This window comes from Lissotriton vulgaris, chromosome 4_1 (assembly GCF_964263255.1).
Source record: "Lissotriton vulgaris chromosome 4_1, aLisVul1.2, whole genome shotgun sequence".
NCBI classification, from domain to species: Eukaryota; Metazoa; Chordata; class Amphibia; order Caudata; family Salamandridae; genus Lissotriton; species Lissotriton vulgaris.
In genome coordinates this window covers 1544211044-1544230934 of record NC_141691.1, presented here as the reverse complement: position 1 = coordinate 1544230934, position 19891 = coordinate 1544211044, and positions in this window count along the sequence as shown.

The following is a 19891-nucleotide window of genomic DNA, read 5'->3' as shown; positions in this document are numbered from 1 at the left end:
CGTGACTTTGAACCAGGAAGGCTGAGTCCAAACTATCTAAAGAACAACACAACTGCCAGTACTGGACATCACTCGAATATTTTATGGCAAACTATATGAAGTAAACATAACGGTCCTTTTTTTATTTGCGTCACTAGTTTATTCATTCATTTTTGCACTAGTGGACCAAAGTTATTTTCATAAACAAACAAACAATTTTTATGTGCATGTACAAATATACAATATGCCATTACATATGGATCTTAATATATAATACAATTTACGAATTTACAACACATCCACACTTTCATCCATCTACTATCATACCACAACGAAAAATACTTAGGACCTAATGTCAAAAAATAGGTTCTTTATACATATAAATGATTTCACATCCTAGGAATGAGATCAGCGTGATGAGCACAGTTTTAGAGGTATTAATCCTACTTAATGAACACTATTCATGATATAATTCAACTTTGACAGAAGGAACCAAAGACAGGTCGATGCGTTTCGAACTCCCAAGTGCGGAGTTGTCCTCAGGACCAACAATCTACAAAACACAAACAGACAATCCTTTAAATATTCGGTACAAAAACCAAGTTTCCTTACTGCCAGTAACACCGCCTGTCAACAACCTCTATCCATACCTTATTATTGTGAACAAAGTAATCCTCGAGTAGATGGTGTTCAGATGATAGACAACTCTGAATAGAGAGGACATGACAGACATTTTAGAATTAGACACCAACATACCCAATTCTCACATTTAGTCTCCATTGTACATTCATTCCTCATTTCTAGGCACTTACCTATTTAAGTGCTGTTGTCGCCTTTTCTGGGGGAAAAAAAGATGTATATATATATATATGAGGTGTTGTGGACCTAACTTGAATGCAACGTCGTTTTTAATAAAAAGAAACAGTGTGGCTGACTAACGACATTGCTGGCAGCTTACCGAGTGTTTTCAGGTTTTATAATTTGAAACTTAATTATGTGTTCCGGAGGCCGCGTGTTTGTTTTCGCTGGCATCCTGTGAATGAAATTAACCGCAAGTTTAGACAAGGGTACAACCACGTTTAGATTGTGTTCATAGCAGCGCGATTGAATTGGCCCCTTACCTTCAAGACCGTATTCTCTCATCTGTAACAAGCATGCAGGAACCTCATTAATGCTCCGATGTGTAACGTGCTGTATTATTGGCAACGCGGTCTGTCACATGGTCTAGAGCCCCGTAGTGCGGCACGAAATTTAAAGCAACAGTGTGACCATGTCAGATGTTTATCAAACTTTATTGCCCACGGACATTTGCACATGAAAATATTTTTAACGGAAAACTAAACATCGTGACAAGATCTAAAGTCGAGTATTACTTTTGAAGCATACACTAAAGCGCATGTGATGGATACCACGTGAAACTTTGCTTCAAAAGAAAGTACGCCCTGAACAAAAAAGAATTGTATGTGTTACCACATTTAGTCCCCATGCCAACCAACTACAGAAGATGGTGACTCAAAATTGGCATTTGGTCCAAGATCTACACAGTGAGTTCAATGAACCACCGCTCTTCGCTTTTAAAAATGAAAAAAGCGTGGCGCAACATATCGTCAGAGCATCATTGCCTCAAGTTGCCAAAACATCCCTTAGAGGTACAAAAGGGGTGGTGATGGACGGAGCATCCGAATCAATAAACACTCACACCCAGTCAAAAGATCTGGGTTTAATCCATCACCGTTCTTTAGCCCACTCTGCCACCCCAGTTCAGACATGGCTATATGCAAATCAGTCTGACCCTGTGCCTCATGGGAACAGTCCAGCCCGAACTGCCAAGCCATGTCTTCCCTGGACCGGAAACAAGCTTCCGAGGACCGGTTTCTGGCATTCCAGCCGTCTTCAGCCCGGCTTGCTTGAATCCAGTGGCAAAGTGAGCAAGGGTCTCACGTCTGAGCATACCCTGCCACACTTATGGCGGCCAAAAGCGGTACAAAAGGGGCGGTGATAGACGGAGCATCCGAATCAATCAAACACTCACACCCAGTCAAAAGATCTGGGTTTAATCCATCACCGTTCTTTAGCCCACTCAGTTTTGCCGTATTGATTGGATACTTAATACATTTATTGCTGTGTTTAGATAAATATTGTCTGGAGCTTTATCTTTATATTTCATATCCTGCCACAAGGCTTTGCACAAATGATTTTCAGAGGCAGTTCTTATTCTATTCCACGTTCTCACATATATCCCCATCATTGCTATTGTTTGATCGGTGAGTGCGAATTGCATTCTTATCTGGGCTGGAGATGCTTTCAAAGATAGGTAGAAGAGAGATCTGAATAAGTTTAAGAGGATCAGATTTAAAAGAACTTCATTCCTGCGGCAGAGAACTTCAATACCATATAAAATAGCTGGTAGCAGCCTTGGTGAATTTTTTTGGAAAAAGAAGGGGCCCCTGTATAATTGGATAAAACCCTCACAGGGAAAAAACTTAATTGGGAAAAAGCTTTGTACACATATAAAACACTACAATCACTCATATATTTGGACCACAAATAGAAAAGAAAAACTGTATAACACACACACACATATATATATATATATATATATATATATATATATATATATATATATAACATATTTTATCTTTTTATTTTTTTACTTCATTTATTATATGATCAAAGATATGTTTTGTCAAAGATCAAGAGAATATATACATAATTAAACATCATAAAAATGCATTCATTTGATGAAAACAATACATTAATATATAAGAATCAATGAGAGCATATTACAACCACCAGACAATATACAGTGTGTCCCCACCCCCAGAAAAGAGGAAAAGAGAAGTGTTAGGGGACAAAACCTGGAACAAAATACCCCTAAAGAATATAGTTGACCCGTCACAAATGTAACTAAACAATTGTCTTTAATCTTAAAAGGACTGGTTGCAGATGTAAAAGACCAACACGTTTCGGCAAAGCCTTCCTCAGGGCATATACTTCATACCAGTGGTTTACTAAAATGCAAAAAGGGACAATACAATACATATTAATTGTGGCCCAAAATAATTGTGCTAGATACAGAATTTCAAATAGACCGCCAATTAGACGGTCAACTATCCTAATAAAAACATAGTGAGATCTGCATACCTGACTAAAACCAGAGTCTCCAAACACTTCCAGATGTTACTACTTACTCATACATTCACAAATTAACAGACATTTGTTATTCATCTTTGGCTAACACCTGCTACCTATATGCAGTCAATGAATCCAAATTTCGACTATAACTTTTAGTGTGCTTAAACCCAAAGACTGGAAGATTGTATATCTAAGGGAACACCTCATATGCTTTTATGAATTTAATGGGGTTCTTAAAGCACAACAGTCTCAACACATCCATCCACCTACAAAGTTAAATATAGACATTCCAATTGTTTCACTTGAGTGGAAATACATCCCAAAATTTTGACGGTCGATGTCTCTATGCCTTATTGTCTGGGATATAAGGATATTTATATACACTTATTCTATTTACATCATTGGACATTACTGAAAATACTCCTCTATGGGTACTTCAGAATCACCTACATCTCCTATTAAGTTAAAAAAGCAACCAGAGATTGAAAAAAACCTTACCTATTCCAAGTATTTTCCTGATTGTGTTTTATATCAATTACAATCTCCAAGGGAAACCTTGTAGTGCTTCGTGATTTGCCAGGCTTTAGCTATTATCTAGAGACACATAAGTATGCGAAATATTATCACAAAGAGCCTCTCACATGTAAGTCCTCAATCGCTAAACTCTAATTCTAATATTATAATGTTGTTACCTAGAGAAAAGTCCCTCTATATATATATATATATATAGATTAGGTTGAAAGCCAAGAGGATCCAGGGAAGCTGCATTCTCTAATTTCTTACAGATTTTGCAAGGCCACAGCCCGATATTAATCTGACCGAATTAGAAACAAAACAAAGGGAGGATGCCCCTGATTAAATCTCTAATAAATGCAGATATTCAAGCTCTTAAACAAATAAACTGCAATTGCAAAAACTCAAGTCAGAGGCCACGTTCTTACCTCTACCCATATGGTTTATTTCAGAGCTCAGCAAATATATACTTCAATATATTTATCTTGCAAATAGTCAAAATCACCAAAGATTAGCGATCTAACATATAAAAAGCAAAAAACACAGGAAATCCCCTTGCTGAGTTCGTAATAACAACTGAATTAATAGCTCAATCTAGAATAAAACGCAGTAATGGATAACAGGACCAATGGAGGATATACCTAATACAATATCCAATGAATGTAATAATTCCATCTAAAAAAAAACAGATTTGCCGCAATACCCCAAACCAACACAATTGCTACCTTCTTACCTTTAACCTTATGGTTTATTTCAAAACTCGATAAAAATTCATTCCACCAATGTTATATTGCAAGTTGCCCAGGTCACCAAGAATTAGCGATCTAACAAATAAGGGACACAAGATACAGAGAAATACCCTGGCAACCCAAATAAACGTTCAATATGAAGTCAAAATGCCATAATGGATGTAATAGCCTACGCCACGATCTTACCTATGATACACTGATGTTTGAATTGATTTGACAGAAACTCTGCTCCGATATGGTGGCAGGAACGTGAAACATAAACACTGTGCCTTAAATACTTTTGTGTATGTACCGGTTAGAGCAAACTCCACCCATATGCATGTATGATGGAGCTACGCTCGATCTAGCCACCCAGTATCTCTATGATCTTTAGGGTGGTTTGTAATCGAATCATTGATTCGTCTGTTTCAAGAGCACCGTTCATATTATGCCTATGATAGGGTGCCGTAGTGATGACATCACTGAAAGTACTACCGGCATTCTAACGTGATCCAATCATCGGCTCTAAAAGGTAATCGCCAATGTCCAGCGTAAGCTGAAGGTCGCCAAGTGCCTCAGAACATGGTTCTCTGCCCGCCATATTGAAGCCACTGCTCTGTCCCTTACAAATGTATCTTATGTGCACATTTGAGCTCTATATAGCTGTACCATGGTTAATTATATGTTTTTACACAAAGGAGCAAATATTATAGGTTTAAACAAAATAAAAATGTCGCAACCATATTGTATGTCCAGTAATCAATTTACGGAGATAAGAAAGAATATGAAAACATCCTCTATGGAACTATAAGTCTAACACTGCTAAATCTTTAACCTTAGAATGCGACAATCAATATCAGCCACGGAGGGTTATACACTGTGTCTATAATCTTAGGGACATATCTTTTTACGAACTCCATATTCAAGCAGCCTTGGTGAAAACAGTTTCAGAAGTGGTGCATACCTGGGACCTTCTAAAGTTCTTGGTAAGATGCAGAAAGCTTGGGTTAAGGAGATAGCATTTATCTTCAGATCCACTTTACGCAGATTAAAAGTCACCCAATGGTCAAAAGAACTCCCAGATATTTATATGTTATCTGCTCCACCTGGGTTTTTTCTAAGTACCATTTATACTTCTTCTTTAATTTCCAGCTAACTTCCATGATCTTTGTTTTCTTTAGATTGACTGTCAATCCATTTTTTTGTGGAATATATAAAAAGCTGGTCTATAAGTCTCTGTAAACCAATTTTTGTCTGGCTAAGTAATAAGTAATCATCTACATATTAAAGATTAGATATGGGCATAATGCCCAAATTTGGATGAAGGGAATTTACTTTATCTAGATCTGTCAGGAGGTCTGCTAGGAATAGATTGAATAGATATGGTGCAAGGAAACAGCCCTATTTTAAGACCTGCTGTGTCTCTATTTGCTTTGATAGCCATGTTCCATCTCCTATTATACCTTCACCCAGGTATCCGTATATAATAGCTATATTGCCTTTGAAAGAGAGGTCAAATTACCACAAAGGGTTAGCTTGTGCCATGGGAGATTTTGATTTACAGAGTCGAAAGCAGCCTTGTAGTCCACATAGCATAAATAAAGTGGCTGGTTCCTATTTTTTATTTTATCCATTAATATTGATATCGCCAGTAGGTTGATGTCCATTCCTTGAGATTTGGAAAACCCCATCTGGTTAGAAGGGGCAATGTTGTTATCGTTTGACCATCCTAGTAACTCAGTAAGAACGAGATTGGCAAAATATTTAGCCTCAACGTCATGCAGGGTAAATTAGGCTATAATTAACCCGTAAAAATTGGGTTAATTGTTGCTGCCCTCCACAACATAAATATTTAAAATCTTTTCTTGAATAGATATTTTAACATTAAGACAATTAAGGTATTTGATTGGCTGCCATCATCATTTAATATCTGCAAGGGTATTTATATGTTATGTATTGGAGCTGCATTTAGTTTGTAAGATACGTTCTATTGTGTTAGTCACTATGATCAGGATAATGTCTGCCTTTCCGTTTTTACCATTGAAATGGAGGATCATAGCCTGCTTATTAGACAATTATGTCATATTGCTGGGGTGTTCTACTCTTGTTTGCAGCAGTTCAAGACATTCTTGCCCAATAGAACCACCCATGTGTACAAATATGTTGTGCTTACTTATATAGTGATGTTTACTTGTGGATTCTCAAAGGAATCCCTCTAAACCCTATACCATTGTAAAGCCTATATAAAATCATTGCATGATTCACTTGAATAACTGTTGTGTGTTTTTTCATTGCGCGCACTTGAACGCATTTGGTGTTTCAGTACACGCAATGATATTTGTTTTGTTTATTTATTTCTTTACATTACTCCAGTTGGCGGTTAGCTGGAGTTTACTACCCCCCCCATCCGGCCCCTCCCCTTCACCGCCCTCCCGTCAGCTGCACTCCCTCTGTGGGCCGCTATTGACATTGAGTAATTAAATGATGCATAACTTTATAGTGAAAAAAATTGCAAAGTTTTTGTTAACTTCGGGTTTTTAACATAGAGCTTCTTTACTCCATCAGGTGCCTAGAGTCCTTAATAATTAACCAGTTCATCCTGAGAGAAGGTTTCAGATGTACACTTAATTATGCAACAATATGTGAAAGAAGTAAAAGGTATAGGTAAAAGAGAAGAAATCAAGTTGAACAACCAAGACATTTTACAGGATGAAATCAAGTCTGTACATTAGTGTGGGAAAAAGATAAAGGTGTTTAAATATTTAGTGCAAGGTTAAAGCGTAGAGGTGTTACTTTCTTCTGGAAAGTGCCTAAACCTTCTTGACAGCTGATATCCTTGGAATGAGTTTCCTAACAGGGAGGTAGCACCAGATAAATATTTAGGGGCAGTTATCTTTGATTTTTGAAAATTCAAGGTAGAAGGGGTCTTTACTCCTTAAGTTTCTCATCCCAGCTGAGATGGTAAAGCAAGAGTATAGGAAAGTGTAGGCAAGTAAGTATATATTTCAGATTTCAATGCTTTTTGTTTGAATTCTACTCACCGTGGAGATGTAAAGTGTAGTGTTGCAATATATTTGTCAGAGTTCATTTTCACCCGTGGAGGCTTGCCATGCCTGCCTGCGGCATAGATATATAGCTGGGGCATTCTGAAGATTTCATATGGGGAAGAGGAAAGCCTTTATACTTTTCGAGAGAAGAATCTATTTTTCTAGAAATATCTAGAAAGTGAGAAACCCAGTACTCTTCACCTTACTGTGTAAACATATGATCACATATGTGATTCAATCTTTGGACAGAATGTATTTTTCCTTAATTATTGTTTGCATTCATGCCACAGAAATAAAACATATTCTCGTAAATGAAAAAGGTTGTTTTTAAATGCTCAAAGGATTTGTTCAGGCATGGTTTTCCAAGCCATCACTTGCATCACAAATGAAACAGCTGGTGCACACAAAATGGTGCAAACATTGTTGATCTCTCATCCTTCAATGTACACTGAGGCCGCCATGTCTATAGATCAAATAACATGTATCCTTAACCAAGTATTTAATGTTTTCCTAGTCTGGAGCGTGTGTTAAAGAATAAGTTCATACTTTTCAGTCCACAATGTTTTTTTTTCTTCTGTTAGCTAGCATGATTTTAAAAACGTACCTTTGGTTGCAGCAAGAGAAGATCCCTGAAATGCTGGATAGGTGGAACATGAACCTACAAGGTCCATCAGCTAATGGTTCCCACTTTGGAGCACCCTGGCATGCTTTGCACAGCTAAAACTATTGAAACTGAAATGAAGTTTAGTGGATATTTTCAACAGACACACTTCTTGAACTGTGTACGAAAGCATCACTAAAGATATCATACAAATATAATACAACCAATAAGACAAATAAAGTCTAATCAAATCAAATAAACTTTATTCGATTTTTTGCATTTAAAAATCATAAAAGTCACATAGTAAAATTTACAAAATACTGTTTTTAAAAGAATTAAAACATTACATACAAAATTACATCTTTATATACCACATGTATCTTAATATCCCTTCTTCAGTTAATTCATAATTATTTAACCAGTCATTCTATACATTGGTTCTCCTCAGATTGGATCTCCCACATTAGACTCTTCCTTTTTTTCAATATGGATTTCAAAAGTCCAGACATAACACCCACACAGTATACGTTGTCCAATTTTTGTAAATATATGAAGGCAGGGCGACATTGCCTCCAGCCCGCTCTCTTCAGCAATTGCAAAATCCACCTTGTTCTTTCCGCGCTATAAAACTTACAAAATAAAATCACATGTATTGTCGTCTGAGGAAAGCTTTTATCACAGGGGCACCTGCAAAGGTCATTGGTCCAATCAGTAGATTTTGGGAAGCTGACTAATCTATGGAAACTGTCAAATCTGAGTCTTGTAAAAACATACCTGTCATATCCTCCAATACACCACTCCAAATATGGTTGAATATTGTAGGATATGAGAGTTAGCTGATGTGGGATTACAGTACTTTTCTTCATCTCTATGGCCGCTCTTAAAGGTAGTTTTAAAATCCTTCCTGGAAATTGTACTCAGAGATTCGGGGTTATTATAAAAGTCAGGTTTACCCATGTCTATTAAAGATCTTCTAATATAATTTAACTAAGGAATCCTTTTGGCATGGGTTAAACTCATAACATCTCCAATTATGTCTCTGTTTCGCTCAGTGTTGTTGGCCGTCCAGACTCTGTGCCATAGTAGCAGTGGCTGCATCTTAATCACACACAAATGGTGCAAGTAATTTTCATTAATTGTTGTTTGTATTGTGTACCTGTCCTGACGAATGCTCCGTAGACCCGGCTGGGCGATATGGAGCAGAAACATGTTGACGCTATTAAAAAGGTATAAAGAGATCCATTAACTCGATCTCCTATTATACCGCAATTTATTTTATTAGCAATACTTCACCCCCCTTTTTTAATAAAACTTCCACCGGTGTAGTATTAGCTTCTTAACCTCCTTTTTTTGGGTGCCCTACCTTCCCTTATCTCTGGACACTGCCACTAACGCCAGAGGTTGCCTCGGGTTGAGGCTTGGCATACAGCACGTTATTGGTACACTCGATGATAAATGCCATAACGCGCGTGAGGGGCGGAAGAAAAACATACACCGCACGAGTAACACCGCGTTTATGAGAGTGTCCAATTTTAACCAATGGTTAAAGTGGTAACAAGTGTCCATTCTTCTTTTTTGATTACCATATAACTGTTACCGGGGTGATGAATGGACCGTCTACCCTACTCCCCAATTTTTTGATTAATTGTCTCTGAAGCAGCGCACAGCTGCGGGAGTCCTTGACCAACAGTGTGACACTCAGTATAGTGTAACTCCACTGTTGTAGAACTGGTAGATCATAAACAAAATGGAGGATAACGTGGGATTGAGCTTCACTGGAGAAGACATCAACGAAATATTGGCAGGCCAATCTTTACTGCAAAACACAGACTTAACGCAAGCCTTGGCCCAAACAGACGACTGGGAAAGTCTTAGTGAGAAGAAGAGAGAACAAATTCGTACTGCCATTCATGGCATAATAATGACAGAGTATCTGAGGTCCAAATCAGCCCCAAGAGGACTATGGGTTAATAATGCCCCTAGAATTTTTCTGCACGACTTAGCATTTCGTCGTGATTGGTCATCGATTTCTTGGAAATGTACTCTAGATTACCTGGTTTTAATAGTAAAAACAGCAAAGAGACTGTCTGATGCTCTATTGATTCAGATACAAGCATGCAAAGATGAACTGAAAAAAGCAATCAACCCAGCGATATATCAAAAGAGGTTGGAGGAGATAACGAAAGAAATGAATGACACCCATGAATACCTCATGCAAAATAAACTTCAAAAACTCGCAAAAGATCTCAAAAAGTTCAGCCAGGAACGCATGCACCCATACACAAAAGAGGAGTACACAGGCCCTAATGCAGGATCAGATAACGAATCTTCAGATAGAAACACCTCAGAAGGTTCAGAATCAGGATCCGAGGATTCCATACCCAGAAGAGGCCGCTACAATTACCGGAATCAAAGACCCAGGAGAAGCAATAGATGGCAGAGACCTTACTATCAGGGGAATCAAATGCCATACTTTCAACCTTTCATCCCCCCATATGCAGGCTGGATGAACCCCTACAATCACAGTATGCAACCATTGCCTCCACAAATGGGAAATCAACATACTGCCGGAAATGAAAACACTCATCCTCAACAGCCTTTTTTAGGGAGAGGCCAGAATCAATCCCGCGGAAGAAAAAAGAACATCAATTGGCAAGACCAGAAACGCAACATACAAACGAGAAGCATGGCAACGGCCAAACCGAGTACGAGCAAGAACAACTGATCGTCAACTTGACCAATGTAGTCCTAACAGATGACCAAACAAGAGTCTTGAACAAAGGCCTGGGATTTGTCCCTACCCCCCCATTAGACACTTTCAAACTCAAGTGCGAACTCTCTGAGTTCTGTAGAACCCTAAAATTGAAATCATTCTTCATGGGCACAGAATACCGGAATGAGGGAGACACGTCCTTACGGAACAAATCCAAATTTAATCCACCAAATAGTGCCATTCCTGTAGAAATACAGACCTTTGAACAAGCATTGCTAAAAGGAATAGACGACCTTGACAAAACTAAAAAACACACTTTCCAAAACCTGTCTAAAAAAGAACGTCTAGCCTTGGAAGAACTGCAGCAGAATACAGAAATTATCTTAAAACCTGTGGATAAAGGGGGAGGAATCGTTATCCTAAGCAAACAAGGATATGACGAACAATGTCTGAACCTCTTGGCAGATACAAAATTCTACCAACGGATACTAACGGACCCTACCCCCAGACTCCAGAACACCATTTCAATAATGGTCTATGAGGCTGAAATCAATTCTTGGATCTCTAAAAAAGAAGCAGAATACTTGATAACCAAAGAACCAAAAACACCGTTCTTTTACTCTCTTCCCAAGACTCACAAAAACAGAGTCCCCCCTCCTGGACGCCCCATAGTTTCGGGGATTGGTTCTCTATTAGAACCATTATCTAAATTCGCTGATGAGTACTTAAAACCCATGGTGCAAAAGACACCCACCTACCTTAAAGACACCCGGGATCTACTCATCCAACTATCCAATAAAACATTTGACCCAGACACTATGGTACTGGTAGGACTGGATGTGGAACAACTATACACCAGCCTCCCACAGAAGGAAACTCTCCAAATGTTAGAAGACCAACTATATATGGAGGAGTGGACCTACAGGACACCCAGACACTTTGTCCTGGAGTGCTGTCGTTTAGCACTCACTGAACATATTTTCGAATATAATGGTGACTTATATCTCCAATCCCATGGAACATCTATGGGCAGTTCCTTTGCCCCCTCGGTGGCGGGTCTTTATGTGAGCCAGTTTGAGAACAACTTTGTCCTCAATGAAACTAACCCATACGTTTCCAGTATTTTATACTGGAAACGCTATATAGATGACATTCTATTGATCTGGCACACTAACCAAGACCTAAAACTCTTTATGAATTGGCTAAATGAGAGGGACAAGTGGTTGAATTTCACCTACACCGTGAGTAAAACCCAGTTGGATTTCCTAGATCTCACGATCTTTGTAGAAAACGGAAAGCTGGAAACAAAAACATACACGAAACCCACAGCAAAGAACAGCCTTTTATCTTATAAAAGCTATCACCCAAAAGCCCTCAGGGACAACCTACCTTACAGCCAATTTTTAAGACTCAAAAGAAATTGTAGTAAAAAAACGGATTATGAAACACAATCAAAGGAACTGTGTAAAAAACTGAAATCAAGAGACTACACCTCAGCAACCATCACAAAGTGTTGTAAAAGAGCTAAAAACCAACCAAGGGATTGCCTCCTACAAATCAATAACAAAGAACCCAACCAAGATCTAGTAACATGCGTAACAACCTTCTGTCCTGCGACATATGATGTGCAAAAACTCATCAATAAAAACTGGTCTATTCTGTGTACTGAAAAACAAACCTGGCCGAAGCCCCGTTTTGCCAACAAACGGACAAAGAACTTAAAAGACCTACTTGTCCACACTCGCCCAATCGTACCCAAAACCAAACCCTCCGATCTGAGAAGTCTAGAAATGTCACCAGTCACAGGACACTATCCCTGTGGCTCTTGCCAAGTGTGCAAATTAACAACCATCACACAATCTCTACAACTTACCGACTCCCTCACCTGGACACAAAAACAACATACGAACTGTAATTCGACCCATGTGGTCTATATGATCCAGTGCCCATGTGAGAAGAAATATATCGGTATGACTTGTAGAAAAGTCAAGACCCGCATAGGGGAACACAAAAGTAATATCCGATTAAAAAAGAACAACACGAAACTTTGTTCCCACTTCGTTGACCAAAATCATGATTGTGAAGAAATGAGATGGACAGTTCTTGAAAAGCTAACAGACAGACCGTGGAATGCCACACGAATTTTATTCGAAAAAGAGCAACGATGGGTAGACCGATTGAAAACCCATCTATTTGGGCTCAATGATAATATTCCCTGGTGCCAGTTCTCGTAAAATTCAGAATACCTATGCCTGATAATGCACTAATTTGTGATGCTGTTAAACCTCTCCCCACAAAATAGATAAGCCCTATTTTCCTATTTTTTGGCAGAAGATCATTAACCAGTTAATAATAACATTGTAAGTTGCAGCATTTTCGTATATTCACGAATATTGTTCTCCACCACAATGATTTGTAGTCCCAATACCCGACGGGGTTTTTCTAATCTGAACCTGCCGATAGCATTAACAGATGTGGAGTCTGTCCTCTAGCTCTATTACATCCCCAACCTACAATTGTAACAGGAAACCGGCATCTAGTATCCGGGGGCAGAGACAGCACAAGTTCCGGGAACTTCCCACACGCTGGTAAGAATGGCGGCCGCTTCCAGGCAAACACTTAATGATTATGAGGTAAGAACTCTACCTGAAGGCCCCCTCTATCTTTCCGTTTCAGTCTGGGACCAGAGAGTCCCGTTGCCACCTGACTGAAGCTTCTTTCAGCAAATACATTAGGTAAGATTACCGCGTTTTCAAATATGTGCACACCTCGCTTTGTAAGACTCACATCTTCCGTGTGACACTTTTAAACTGAACGCTGCACTTAATCCTTCGGCCCTGCATGTGTTGACCGACTTAGCCTTAAACTCCACACTGAGCTAACCACCTCGTCAGTCCTTTTCATACATGCGAGGCTCCTTGCAGCAATTAACTAAAAATCCTCCTAAAGAAGCCATAAGTACCACGTTTTGCCTCAAAGCACTATACCAGTTCTTCTTTTCTTCCTTTTTATAAATTTGGCTTTCACTTAATTAAAGCTATTCTCCACAAAATGGTGAGAGATTCCTTGTATGCTATAGTTGCACCCATAAGACTTAATTCCTAAATGCAGAATTATTTCCTTTTTTCAGACAAATTCCTGAAAAGGCGAGAATTCGACATATATCATTACTACACAAATGGTGCAAGTAATTTTCATTAATTGTTGTTTGTATTGTGTACCTGTCCTGACGAATGCTCCGTAGACCCGGCTGGGTGATATGGAGCAGAAACATGTTGACGCTATTAAAAAGGTATAAAGAGATCCATTAACTCGATCTCCTATTATACCGCAATTTATTTTATTAGCAATACTTCACCCCCCTTTTTTAATAAAACTTCCACCGGTGTAGTATTAGCTTCTTAACCTCCTTTTTTTGGGTGCCCTACCTTCCCTTATCTCTGGACACTGCCACTAACGCCAGAGGTTGCCTCGGGTTGAGGCTTGGCATACAGCACGTTATTGGTACACTCGATGATAAATGCCATAACGCGCGTGAGGGGCGGAAGAAAAACATACACCGCACGAGTAACACCGCGTTTATGAGAGTGTCCAATTTTAACCAATGGTTAAAGTGGTAACAAGTGTCCATTCTTCTTTTTTGATTACCATGCATCTTAATCAGGTCAGAGATATAGGGAAGCCCCAATTCAGTGTGACAATTATACACGGAGAAGCTCTGCGGTACTGCTAGTAAAAACCTTAAAAACACATTTTCCTCTCTGTGTAATATTGCTACATCCCAGTATCCTCATACTCCCTCCTCATATATAGCTATACTCATGCATTTTGCTTGGAAAATTTTAAGTAGTATCCCTGGGGGTCCTTTACCCAATTTATTAGAAAAGTTCATCAGTGCCCCAATTGACCTTTTAAAAAGAAGAGTTCTATTCTTAACCGCCGGGAACCATGTCCCTGTGTTATCAAGTAAGACACCCAGATGGGAGAAAATACTGGTTGCGTTAATCCTATCGTTCCTTAGAGGCAAGCTTATAGAAATAGTTCTCCCCTTTCCACATGTCATCACATATGTCTTCTTGACATTAAGTTTTAGGTCCGGCTATCCATGAATTCAGTGTATGTTCTAAGGGCACTCTGTAGGCCTAGCTGGGTTCTGGCCAAAAGCACTGCATCATCCATGTAGAGCAGAGACACAATGGGCCTATTGCTGTAATGAGGAGGGTATTTTGTCCTGGCCATTAATACCTCCTCTAAATTGCTGGTATATAAGGAGAAGAGGAACGGGGCCAGAACGCACTTCTGCCTCACGCCCTTTTCCACAGGGAACAACGTGGTGCATTCGCCCCCTACTCCATCCCTCACTTTTGCTGAGGCCCCTGCATACAGTTGCCTTACAAACTGTACTAAAATTTGGTCGACTTTTATGTCTTGCAAAATATCCCAAAGTTTATTATCACTGACGCAGTCGAATGCGGCCGTAAGGTCCACGAACATTACGTACATTTTCCCTTCTTTGGCTTGAGCATATTTCCCTGACAGCATTGTAAAGTTTAACACCTGCTCAATAGTCCCTAACCCCCATCTAAAACTGTACTGTACATTAGATAAAATGTTATTATCCTCGGCCCATGTTTGCAATCGGTTGAAGACTATTATACCTACAATCTTAACCAGAGAGTCCTGCCGGGAAATTGGGCGGTAGCACGCCGGATTTTCCCATTCACCCTTCTTAAATATTGGAATGATCACGGATTCGGACCATGTTGTGATAAATACCTTCTCACAACAGCCCTTCAATACCTGTGTCAGCAAAGAGGACCAGAGTGCGGGGATGTTATGAAATAAATCCATAGGGACGCCATCTGGCCCGGGAGCTTTGCCACCTTTACTTGCATTTATTGCATTTATTGCTGCTGTGACTTCGTCTAGAGTGACATTTAACCTTATGGGTGTGAAACATTCCGCCCCTCCTTGTGCTCACAAAGCAGTAGCAGTTATAAAATCTTTGGCCCCCCTATCGCTGTAAACACCAGAGAAGAATTTTATCCAAGCCTCTTCCTCTATAGCCACTTCTATCATGGGACCATCATAGTTTGCAAAGAAAGGAGCATTTACTGCCCGCCAGAATATAGTGCAATCCCTTTTTTGTGAGGCCTCATGTTCTTTTTTCCTATTTTTTCTGGCCAAATTATAGTTCTCTCTATATGTACTAATTTCTCCCTGATTTCTCTCAGTCTTGTGGAGGGCCGCCTTCAGTTGGTTATAGGCTTTCGTACATTTAGTATCAAATCATCCATTTATCTTCTTTTGAGGTGCCTTCTTGTGAGCTCTTAACGAGTTTTGGATCTCAGTTGCAATTAATGAGTATGCCCTCAAAATTTCGTTATATCCACACTATCCCGGAGACATACCACTATTTGATCATGTGCGTTTCGAATGATTCTTTTGGTCACCTCTTCAACATTTATCTTACCCCAACTTAAAGAATAGCCATTCTGGTGCGATAAAGTAATTAGAAGCTGAAACTAAAGCATAGTTCATCTTTCTTCAGCTTCTTAAAAAATAAAACCGTTTTATCATTACATTACATTTGAAATTCACGATTAAAAATGCAGTAATCATACATCAACAAAGAAGCTTTCTTTTTTTGATTACTATACGCCCAGGCATCTCAAATATCTAATGCTTTTATTCCAAATGAGTCTGACCAAGTACATGATCCATATTTTAAAAAGTTAGGGATAAGAAATGCATTTTTTTCACCTAAGAAGAAGAGGTGATCTTGCACCAATTGAGTAACAATATACCTTACAACCAGAATACATATTGAACAGCCATTATTGGCATTTCAGTCTGTCTGTGGTTTCCTATAATTCAGAATGGTTCCTGACAAATCTAATTCTTAGAATTGGATCTTGTATATGTTCATGGATGATCTTGAATAGACTAGGAAGAATTCCATCAACTCGATCCAAGGTTAAGAATGAATTACAGAAGTTTCAAAGTTAAATAATCGCTATCCTTAAATTTTCTAATTTCATACACCTTTTCATTCAACATTGTTGTTAGATCTGTTATCTTAGGCTGGTTTTCCCCCAAACCCTTTGCCTGCTTACCTCCCCTTTGTAATGCATTGTTTTGTTGATCATAGGACTATGAGCACTTTACTACCGCTAACCAGTGGTAAAGTGCATGTGCTTCTTCACAAAACATGGTGACATTGGTGTACACATGATTGGCATATTTAGTTTACTTGTAGTCCCTTGGAAAGTGGTATACCATATACCTCGGGCCTGTAGTCTAAATGTTACTAGTGAGTCTGCAGCACTGGTTGTGCCACCCAAACAAGTAGCCTTTCAAACCTGTCTCAGGGGTGCCATTGCAAGGCCTTTGTGTTCAGTCTACTTTTACTTCAACTGGCCATTAAAATCACATACCAAGCCTTAAACTCCCCTTTTTAAACTTATAAGAGACTCTTCAGGTAGGCCCTAATGAGCCCTAAGGGCGGAGTGCTGTGCAACTAAATGGCAGGATATGTGCCATTCAGTTTTTCATGTTCCAGTAGTGACAGACAGCAAAATATTTTTTCCAGCACTGGGAAGCCAACCCCTTTCATAGACTAGCATTGGGAATAACCGAAAACACTTTAAAACTGTAATTCCTGATTTGAAAGGAGTAGCTCTCTCATTTTTCATATATTTTGAAAGAAAAGTTTAATATCAATTTTGGATTTAGATTTACTGTTTGAGAAATACCACTTTTAAAAAGAGAAAGGAACAAATGATGGATGGAATGCTGAACAATTCAAACATTCACCCCCAGTTACAGAGATCTGGGTTTAATCCATTGTTCATTAGCTCACACCGCTACCCCATATTTGACCTAGCCATATGCAAAGCAGTCTTTACCCTGTTCCTCTTGGGAAAAGTCCAGCCTGAATTGCTGAGCAAGGCCTTCCCTAGACCGGAAACAAGGAACCTGGGACCGGTTTCGGGACACCACCTCATATCAGCCAGGCTAGCTTGAATCCAGTGGCATAGTGATTATGGGGCCCGCGTCTGGGCATACCCTTCCCACTTAGACTGACAAAACGAAAAGGAACAAATGATGGACGGAATGCTGAACAATGCAAACATTCACCCCAAGTCACAGAGATCTGGGTTTAACCCATTGTTCTTTTGCTCAACACGCCATCCCAGTTTGGAACTAGCCACATGCAAATCAGTCTTGACCCTGTTCCTATTGGGAACAGTGCAGCCTGAACTGCCAACCCAGGTCCTCTTTGGACCAGAAACGAGCATCCTGAGACTGGTTTCGGGGCATGACCCCTCATCAGCCAGGATAGCTTGAATCAAGTGGCGCAGTGAACACGGGGCCCACATCTGGGCCTACCTTTCCCACTTAGGGTGACAGAAGCAAAAAAACAAATCATGGTTGGAATGCTTAACAAGGCAAACATTCAATCCAGTCACAGAGATCTGAGTTTAATTCATCATTCTTTTGCTGACTCCAGTCTGGACCCATCCATATGCAAATCAGTCGTGACACTGTCCCTCATGGGTAAAAAACCACCCCAAACTGCATTTGCTTGTTTGCCCTAAGTTGGCAGGGTATGCCCAGACATGGGTCCCTTGCTCAATTTGCCACTGGATTTAAGCTAGCCTGACTGAGAGGGGTGTTACCCCAAAACCGGTCCCAGAAGGCTTGTCCAGGGAAGACCTGGTTTGACAGTTCGGGCTGGACTGTTTCCATGAAGAACAGGGTCCAGACTGATTTGCATATGCCTGGATCTGAACTGGGGTGGCGACATGCGCTGAAGAACAATGATGGATTAAACCCAGAACTGTGACCGGGGGGGGAGTGTCTGAAAAGTTTCAGCCCTATGTCCAACATCTCCTTGTGTTTACTTTTAGAAAGTGGAGATGTATCTGCTCTCACTGCTCCCTGTGCCTTGCAGCCTGTCTCCAATACATGTCTCGAGTGGGTCACAGCTACATTTTGTGCATTCCCTCTAGAAGGCCACAAACAAAGGAAGGGTTGGTGTGATAGATAATACAGAGGTCCCTGCACACAAGACGGCTGGGTCTATACTGGCGTTGGTGTTTTGGCAGCAATACTTTATATTTCAAGTTATTGAAAAGACCCAATCCCACCTCTCTACTTCAGGCGGAAAAAGAAGCGGTGTCGGAGTCACTGTACTCCGCGCTGGGTGAGATGCATTGCCATTCTTACCCCCGCTGAACAGATCCCTGGAAGAAACGGTTGTGCAGTCAGGGGACTCGAGGAGATGACACATTCCTGTAGGCAGCGCAGGACATCGGCGGAAGGTTTCACAGAACCCTAAAGTTTGCGCAACCACTGGGCCGCCTGATCCTGACTCACAACTGCATTCTGGGACTTGCAGTCAATTCGACACTTCAGGATTTTTCACAGGTGATATTAATCACCCATGGAGGCGGAGCGAACCTTTACTATTTCTGCTGGGACAAGACACACCTTGTAAATTAAACCTCCCTTTTCTGTTTCATTCTGGGCGCTGAAGAGGCCACATGGCCGAAATGCATACGCCCGCTGCCACATCATTTGGAATAAAGAGTCTCCGTGTTGCTCCCCTACTGCGGCCTCTGCCTTTCTTCTTTGGAGGGGTTTTGAACATGTATGCAATGCTAGCCAGCGGCATACTACAGAGGTCCCTGCACACAAGACGGCTGGGTCTATACTGGTGTTGGTGTTTTGGCAGCAATACTTTACATTTCAAGTTATTGAAAATTCCCAATCCCACCTCTCTACTTCAGGCGGAAAAAGAAGCGGTGTCGGAGTCACTGTACTCCGCGCTGGGTGAGATGCATAATGCATTGCCATTCTTACCCCCACTGAACAGATCCCTGGAAGAGACGGTTGTGCAGTCAGGGGACTCGAGGAGATGACACATTCCTGTAGGCAGCGCAGGACATCGGCGGAAGGTTTCACAGAACCCTGAAGTTTGCGCAACCACTGGGCCGCCTGATCCTGACTCACAACTGCATTCTGGGACTTGCAGTCAATTCGACACTTCAGGATTCTTCACAGGTGATCATAATCACCGATGGAGGCGGAGCAAACTTTTACTATTTCTGCTGGGACAAGACACACCTTGTAAATTAAACCTCCCTTTCCTGTTTCATTCTGGGCGCTG